The sequence below is a fragment of the Amphiura filiformis genome, chromosome 20, assembly GCF_039555335.1.
Source record: "Amphiura filiformis chromosome 20, Afil_fr2py, whole genome shotgun sequence".
Lineage (NCBI taxonomy): Eukaryota > Metazoa > Echinodermata > Ophiuroidea > Amphilepidida > Amphiuridae > Amphiura > Amphiura filiformis.
The window spans coordinates 47231260-47241182 of NC_092647.1; positions in this window are offsets into that span (position 1 = coordinate 47231260).

Consider the following 9923-nt stretch of genomic DNA (forward strand, 5'->3'; position numbering starts at 1 on the left):
ACTGTAGGTAATTGACAAAGGGTCGTACTTCGCTGATGAGTAAGTGACAGTGAACATGAAAATCAGGGCCCATAACCCAAGTTAGTAGCTAGTTAGTGGAGGCCGTCACGGGACTGATTATTGATTATTGAAGTGCCTTATTAATAGATACGCACGATTTAGGGCAAGAAAAAAAAACCGGGACACTTTTGGAGACATCATCATCATCATCATCATCATCATCATCATCATCATCATCATCATCATCATCATCATCGACATCATCATCATCATCACTTTCTACATTTTTTCTAAACAACATAGGGCCTACCGTTTTAATAAGATTTTTTCTTGAAATGCATGTAACTATAATTATTGTTTAGAGCGTGATGAAATAAAACATCACGATTTTCATCACAAAACAAATATAATGCATAAGAAATCGTTTGTTTTAGAGCGTGATGATGAAATAAAACATCACGGTTTTCATCACGAAACAAAGTAATACATAAGAAATCGTTTGTTTTAAAGCGTGATGAAATAAAACATCACGATTTTCATCACAAAACAAAGTAATAGGCCTACAAAAGAAATACATTTTTCGAGAGTGATTAAATAAAACATCACGATTTTCATCACGGAACAAAGTAATACATAAGACATCGTTTGTTTGATTGCAATCAACCGCGACAGTTCGTCTCACACACATAACAATGCACTGCGATCAAATAGGTTGATGACAACATTTGATTGAATGGACTGCACTGCGCCATGATTACGTGCACCGGTTCAAATCCTTTGTTTGGAGCCAATCAATAATTTCACGTACAGCCTCTATGCAAATTAGAGTTTACACACGCTGCAGCTGGGGTAATCGACCGAAGCTGGTTGCCGTTAGTGATCGAATGCATGAGCTTATTTGCTTTATTGAATCGATTTACTGGATTAATTTCCTGTTAACTGGGTTTAATGCCACAAAGGTCGAATCGGGCTTGCAATGGACCATAAGTGCATCATGATACTCATTAACTCATCAAATCCAGCTTTCAAGAACACCAGTTAAACATCTCTGGTTATGAACTGTTTACCAAAAGTAGAGACAACATGCGTGGAGGTGGGGTTGCGGTGTACGTACGAGACTCTTTGCCTGCGACCGCCATGGATTGCATCGAGGTCCCTAAAGATTTAGAATGTATCTGGGTGAAAATTCGACCAAAAAGACTCCCAAGAGGTATCTCTGCAATCGCTGTATGCGCAGTATACATCACCACTGATTCACCATATCAAAATCTGCTGGAGGAACATTTGAGTTTCTTGAGTACGCTGATGTGGTGTGGCATTCTGGTATCTCAGCTAAACAGTGCAATGAAATAGAAGCCATTCAAAAACGTGCATGCAGAACAATCCTGGGTCGGCACTATTTATCCTATAGTGATGCGCTTAAGGGGGTATTACACCCCTGGCCAATTTTGTGCCTATTTTTGTATTTTTCTCAAAAATTATAGCGCATTGTTGACAGGTAAGATATGTATATTATAGGGGCAAAGACTACAACTACTGTACTGAAAATTCAGCAACTCAAGGCAAGTAGTTATTGATTTATTGATCAAATATTGGTTTCCCTCATTTTTGACTGTAACTCCACAACTGTTGTCTGTGCTGAAATAAAATGTCCAGTGCAGTAATTGTAGTCCTTGCCCCTATAATATACATGTCTTACTTGTCACCAATGCGCTATAATATTTGAGAAAAATACAAAAATAGGCACATAATTGGGCAGGGGTGTAGTACCCCCTTAAAGTTTGCAAGCTTGACACCCTTTCTGATAGGAGGGAGGAGCACTGTCTTAGGTTCGCCGAAGGGCTTGCCAAATCTGATCGAACAAGTTCTCTCATCCCTCCTACCAGAAAGGAGTGTCATGGCCGTTCTTTGCGTAACAGTAATAATTTTTCTCAGTTTAGGACTAGGACTAATCGTTTCAGAAATAGTCCTCTTCCCTTTTTTGTTGATATTCTTAATAAATAAGTTTTGCTTTTTTTTGCCACCCAGAGTTGTTCTGCATGCTGTACCTTTATATGATATTCTTTTCATGTCATTTTATAATGTTAAAAAGTGCAATATTATGATAAATGTTTTTACTGTGACTTTTATATATGCAATTTTCTTAAATAATGTAATTCAAATTGTATATTTTTGTGTGTGTCTTATCATGTGCAATTTTTTGCCTAAATATTTAATTCTGATTGTTTATATGTGTATTTTTATATTGTAATTTATTGTATGTAATTTGGCCCACGGGCCACGAATTGGCAATAAAAATAATATCAATTTTATTTTTCAAACACAAAACGTACACAATGTGAACTTTTTACTTTAAGTTTAATGCTCATTTCAAGGTATTTTGGACATTTGGTTTCATTCATGTATTTTGTTTCCTCTTTGTTCTTGATTGTTTTTAGTTGAGCTTAGTTAGGGCCTACACTATATCAATGTAGATTGTAGTTAGCTTTGTGAAATAAATTACAATTGTATGGGCCGCCCTGTATCCATATAGATTGTATTATAGTTAACAGGATGAAAACATTTTTAAACAAGCATCTTTTCTATCATATTGCCACATGTTCAAAAGTAAATGAGCATAAGAAACACATGCACCATGAGTAACAATTATTGGAGATTATTGATGGTCATGTTCATATGATTAGTTCTTTTCACACTATTCAAAGGGGCTTTAAAGGTGCCCGTTGATTCTAAAGGGGAAATTAATCTGCCCAGGGAATAGTGGTATTGGAGGTTAATATCGTGGGTCATGTTGGCAAGATTGGCAGACATTCAAAGGGTACGTAACGGGTCCGGACGGTCCCCTTTAAATTTAAAGGGGGGAATATATAGCTGCCCAGGGAATAATAATATTAGGAGGTTAGCTAGGGTGACTGGTTAATTGCAATTCCATTCCCCCGCAATCAATATCGCCCTGTTGAACCCGTTAAGACACAATCTATGTTCCCCGATGAAATTTTATGAAATCCCCTTTGCCTCCCCTTTAAAATTATATCATGCACCCTTTAAAATGCTCAAAGGGGATTCAAAGGGGCCGGGATTTTCAAAGGGACAATTTGGAGAGGACCCCTTACCGGTGTGGGGTGTAATTGATCAATTGCTTCAACTTCGGCTTTGATAGGTTTCACCTGACCTTGACCTACAACATATCCCAAGTATGTGACTGTGGTATGGCAAAAGTCACTTTTTACCAGATCGATATTGACTGTCAATTGTACCTCAGACAGCTTCTGAAACAATTGATGGAGTTGTTCCATGTGTTGTTCCCAAGTTTGACTGTAAACAATCAAATCATCTACATACGCTTCACATCCCTCTTTGTCTGCCACAATTTGATTTACCATTCTCTGAAATGTTGCTGGCGCATTTTTCAAACCGAATGGCATAACTTTGTATTGGTAAAGACCAAATGGTGTACAAAAAGCAGAAATCTCTTTGGCACGGTCTGTGAGTGGAACCTGCCAGTACCCTTTCAAAAGATCAAATTTGCTAACAAATTTTGCATTCCCAACTTTGTCTATGCAATCATCAATTCTTGGAATAGGATACGAGTCTGTCTTTGAATGAACATTTGCAGCTCTCGTATCTGCTACTAATCTGTATGAACCATCAGGCTTGGGAACAAGAATACATGGTGAACTCCACTCACTACTACTTGGTTCTATGATATTGTTGTGGCGATATATTATTTTATATCCCGTGCCTTCTCTATTTTAATTTATTTATTTATTCAAAATTATGGTGCATTCACCCCGAGGGAGATCACTCTCTCGTATCAGGTCGATTAGACTATCGTTATACGACACAATAGTCTTTTGTAAAAGAAGTTCTTGTCACAGGGGTTGATGTACATAGACCGCTCGATCACTTGTTCAAAAAAGTTTAAAAAAAGATAACTAAGTCGAAGCCAACCGATTTGCATGTACTATATGAACGATAATTGTACAAGGATTACTTGGCGACTTTAAAATTTGAAGAAAAAAATCGCCTTCGGCTTAAAAATCCGGTAAAACTTGAAAATTTCTGAAAATTCAGCTCAAAATCCAAGATGGCTGCCGTAAAGTGAAAATTGTCAGAAGAAGAAAACTAAATCGAAGCCAAGCCATTAACATGTCTCACATGATAGGTAATTGCATACAGATTAATTGGGGACTTTAAAAAATGAAGAAAAAATTGGTCTTTGGTTTCAAAATGCATAAAATGGCAAAAATCCAAAATGGCGGATATACGAACAAATGATCAGGGCCAACACCTGTGTTGTGGACGACGCAAACGGATGTTTAATTGTAGTCTGTGGCATTCACTCAGAGGCATAACACCTCTCCATAAACTCTCCGTGTGCGTCAAGATTTGAACACAACTTCTTAGTTTAGGGCGAGAACAATTCTTGCTAATTATTACTTGATAATGGAGTTTGTTCTACTCCTAGTTCACTTGCTAGTTTTAATATAAAGTTTCATACCGAAGGAAGAAGATGTAGTAAGTAATAAATATAGCATAAATATCAGTAAAATTGTGGTTTTGATTGTCTTCATGTTTGTGTGATAATACTCGTGCTTGGCTGAATCTGAAAGCCTAATAAGTCCCTGGTTGAACCTCTAGTTCTATGAAGAACTTTATATTAGCGCCCCTACTCATGCCATACTTATGATGAAGAGACGAAGAACCGAATACCAATCTGAGGGACTAGCCGAGACGAGTGAACCAAGACGCATCTACCAAGCCGTGTGATTGAACCTGGTACCTACCTCGCAGCATAAAAGATTTAGCGAGTCCTATTCCCAAAAGTTCTTTATTAGAATATCATTGTCTAGCATATAATTGATCTCATTTTTGAGATGTTCCATTTTCAATGGATTGACTCTGTGAGGATGCTGCTTGATTGGTTTTGTATCAACATCTACATCATGAAATGCAGCATTCGTTCTACTTGGCGTAGCATATTAGCTCATATTTATGTGGCATAACTGCATGCTCTTGCGCCTTCCAGGAGTCTTGATAATATAATCTACTTCACCCACTTTTGACTCTACCTCACATGGGCCATGATATCTGGCTTGTTAATGGGTGTCCTGGAATTGGAAACAGTACTGGAACTTTGTCACCTGGTTTGAACACTCTTTCTTTGGCATGTTTATCATACCACTGTTTCATTTTGGCCTGACTCTGTTTCAAGATTTTTTTTCTTTTTCAGTTACTCTGTTAAGCCTATGCTTAACATTGGAGACATAATCCAATAAATTGATATCTGATTTCTCATTGAGCCACTTTTCTTTAAGGGCCCGCGCACTGTGTGTCCAAACACTAACTCAAAAGGACTAAATCCTAAAGTTTCCTGAACAGCTTCCTTCCAGGTGTACTCCCTCATCCCAGTCCCTCTGAAATTCCAAACAGTATGCCCTAATCATGTTTTTCAATGTTTGGTGGAACCTTTCTAGTGCATCTTGTGATTCTGGATGGTAAGCACTTGAGGTATACTGCTCTATACCTAATTGATACATGACCTGCTGAAATACTCCAGAAGTAAAGTTTGATCCTTAAGTGATCAGACTGCATGGACTTGGGAAGCCCCACAAATGTGAAGAACTTAGTTAAAGCTTTCACTATAGTCACTCAAGGGTATGGCTTCAGGAAAGCGTGTTGATGCGCATATAATTGTCAGAAGGTATTGATTACCTGACTTAGTCTTTGGTAGGGGGCCTACACAATCAATAATAACCCTACTAAATGGTTCATCAAAGGCTGGAATTGGCTTCAATGGAGCAGGAGGTATTTTCTGATTTGGCTTCCCTACTGCTTGGCATGTGTGACATGTTTTGCAATATTCAGAAACAGAGAACATTGAATTCTTTCATTTCGGATGTAATTTTATCCAGTTTTTTTTTTAAACTTCAAAGAAATTCACTTTGTTTGGCAATTATGATTTTGAATTTCCAAATCATACACATACGCACAAACATCTCCAGTACATTTTACTAGTAATGTTTAAACGCCCAAAACGCATTGCGCATTATACGCATACTATTCAAAATGCGATACGTGTGCGAACACAGTACGCGTATATGACAAACAAGTGTGCTTACGCACAAACATGCGTAGTACATAATTAGCCTCTCGTTTATAAAAGGTCAGCAGACCTTGCTCGTCATTCAACATGTTTGACGGGAGTATGCCGATTTAATTTGGTTACGTAAGGTATCCTTTCAAAGCAAACACTATGGACCACAAGAGCCTCGTCCAATGGCACAGTCCAATAACCTCAATTACATAATCATAGTGCAAAATTTGACCTCAAGTTGCAGAGTATGAGTTTTTGTACCCAAATCTTCAAAGGTCATTCAATGAATGTACACATGTATTGGGGTATAAGAACTTCCCCTGATAGATGAGAATGTTGTGGATCTTAATGAAATGAACTGGGAATTGTTTCATTGTAAAAGTTTTAATGTTGTCCTCGAGAGAGACAGTTATATATGCTTCGCTATGCATCTGTGTGTTAAAACAGGATACCATTGCAAAATATTATGAAGCGAGAAAAACGTGCGTCTGGTTGTACATAACACGCGGGCAAGACAGGCAAAACAATAATGTAACATTAATGTTTCACATTCCTCCCCCCTCCATATCAATGTTTAAGCAAACACTTGACTAAACGTCATTTAATTTGAAGGTTACTACTTGTTTATAAAGAATGCAAATGAAGTGCTCAAACCTAAACATTTTCCTAACACCCCATCCCTCCCCCCCCCCCTTCCCCACCAATCAATGTTGGGTTCTATTAGGCTCCCGTGACCAAACAAATTAGGATTCAAAATTGCAGAGTCCGAACACGGAGGCTATGCATAAGACCCAAGTCAACATTGTTACGGGGGAGGAGGGGGTCGAATATGGTGCGTGGTCCTCAAGTGTCCCAAGACTAGTTTCCGTACTTTGCGTTTTGTTTACAATTTCCTTTCCGATGGTAATGACATTTTAAAAATAAATAAAAAAATTGACAGTGATTCGTCGTCATCATTAACATCATCACCATCATCATCATCATTATCATCACCATCATCACCATAATCATCATCATCACTACCATTGTCAAAGGAATACATTTCTTAAATCACGTTTTTAAACTTCGAGCCTAGTTTGCCACCAAAAAATATCAACTACCAGATAAGGCTCAAATAAAAATAAAGTGAACTATTTACAGTCCATTTAAAAACAAATTTGTTTTAGATAATGATTTGGAAATTCAAAATCATATTTCCAACACAAAGTGAATTTCTTTGAAGTTTAAAAAGAAAGTGGATTTAATTACATCCGAAATGAAAGAACTCGGTGTTATTCAGAAATGAGCCATTCCATGTCAACTCCAGGGATGTGCACCGCAGCACCTCTTAATGTTTTTTCTTTTTCTGTGTGGTGGTAGATATTGATGACTTAGGCTACAATTTGGAAGACACATTAAGTTGAATGAGAAAGAAGATAAACTTCCTTCTCCTGGGGATAAAAAGACCCCTAAAAAGTGTCACAGCTTCTGAGTATGAACAAATTGGGGAAACATTGAGAGATCCATTAAGTCATGACAAGCTGATTCTGGAGCAACAAAATGACCCAGAACTCAAAGAGATCAATCAAAGGGCATTGACCCTAGAAGAAGCAATTGTTTCTACAGAGGCCCTCTTATTCATTGCCCGTGTAACTGCACATGCAGGAAATATCTCCTTTTCCTCACTATTATCATCCTGTAAACAGGGCTTATCTGTGACTATTGGGTCAGGAAAAACCTTCCCCCTGCCAAATCATTTCCTAGCAGCGTGGACACTCCTTTAACTGGCAATTCGTGTCTAACTCCTATGGTTACCGGACCAGAAACCAAGTCAGATGTCAAGTTAATTTTGTGGAGAGGTACACTTATTATTTCCATCCCAATACCCTGGATCAAAGCATTACCTGCTGAACTATCCGTAGTCAACATGTGTCTCGCACAATCTTAATGGGCTGTGGACTACTACTATCACCAAGTGATACTACTCCCTCTAACACAAACGGTTCAAATTCCTCACACACCTTGTCTGTGTCACCTCTCTTTTGTGGGAATTCTTGTTTCTTGATTTGACTGACTTGTTTCTTTGACTCAAGTTATACTGCACATCCTAGAGTATTACTAGTAGATTGCTGGTGTTTTTGTAATTCTTGTTTGGGTTTTAAGGTCCGACATGCGGTCACTGTATGTCCTGATTTCTTACAGTAATTGCAAGTTACTTGGGATTTAAATTCAGTCCTACCTGTTGGTTTGGTACCTGAACTCCATGGGGTCCCTCTACCACCAGCACTATGCTGTGAATTAGACTGAATTTTCCCTTCTTGTGTGCCACCCTGATTTACTTCAGGTTGGTTATGGCTGAACTTGTTTTTATAACCTCTGTTATGACTAAATTTACTTGCATTCAACTTGTGCGTTAAGCCATAATCACCAGCCATCGTTGCCGCCTCACTCAGTGTTTTAATTTTGCTAGCGCTTTCATCCAAGTGGGTTTTAATGTCAGCCTGGACACATTTCTTGAACTCTTCTATATTAAAGAACCAATTGCTTAAGTTGGCCGAATCCATCTTTGACTTCTTTTGAACCAAGCCACCTGACATTTGTTCTTTTACTCTAGCAAATTCTACATGGGTTTGATCTGCTTGCTTTCTTGAATCTCTGAACTTTTGTCTGTAATATGCTTCAGGCACCAGTTCATAGGCCTTAAGGACTGCCTGTTTGACTTCTTCATAATTATTACACTTCTCTATTGGTAGAGCTGAGTAAGTCTCCCTGGCCTTCCCCACAAAACTACTTTGCACAAGTAGGGTCCAATGTAGACTATGTCATAGTCGAATTTTGATTTAAATAAAAATATGTTATTATTAATCATGATGAACGCATCCTGTTGGAGCTCAAAATTATACTGATGTGTATTATAATTAATAGTAAAATGCTCATAAAGAATTGATATAATTAGTGACAGTAAAAGTAAGTATATTATTGAATGCAACATATCTTGAATAATGGCTCACTTTAAAACTGAACAATTCTGATTTTGGAATCTACCAGTTTATTCGCGAAGACCCGATTAAAAAATTCGACTATGTACTTTGACTTTTAAGCAGAACTTTGCCTCGGGACTTCGTTCTCTAAAACACACTGTCAATCATACTTGTTTATCAATCAAATCTAACCACAAGCACTAAGGATGGTGGTACAATACGCGCTAGATGCGTACATTCATCCACTAACTTTCGCGCCAGCACAAAAGCGCCGCATTCCATAGATAGTTGTGTACCATGTATAGTTAATGGCAATGGCACGTGCCCGGAGGATTAAAACAATAACGAGATCTGGTCGACCAATCACAAGCCAGATTCATTTAAAGATGCATTACATCATGACCAATTTTAGATGTGAAAATCTATCAATTGTGCACAAATTAATTAAATCAGAGTTTTAAGCTTAAATGCAATAGCCAGAATATGCACAATGGGCAAGTGGACTACGGAGAAGTCTAGGTCCAATGATCTTTAGGCCATTTCAAATTTGTAGCTACCTTTTCAAAATGTTGAAAGTACTCAACTTCTTTTTCTTTGAATTTAAGCACGAGCTTTACATACTTTTTAACATCAAACCCTGACTTTGAGGAGCAACTTGATGAGTATTTGTCACCAGGTGCTTCCAAATCTATATTTTGTTGCCCAAGCGCCATCTTTTCTTGGCGCGCTTTTTCTTCAAGTGCCATCTTTTCTTGGTGTGATTTTTCTTCAAGCGCCATCTTTTCTTGGCGTGCTGTTTTTTCATTTCTAGTTTTTGTTTCTCCATATCTAATCTTTCTTTTTTTCTTTATTTTGCATATCTAGCT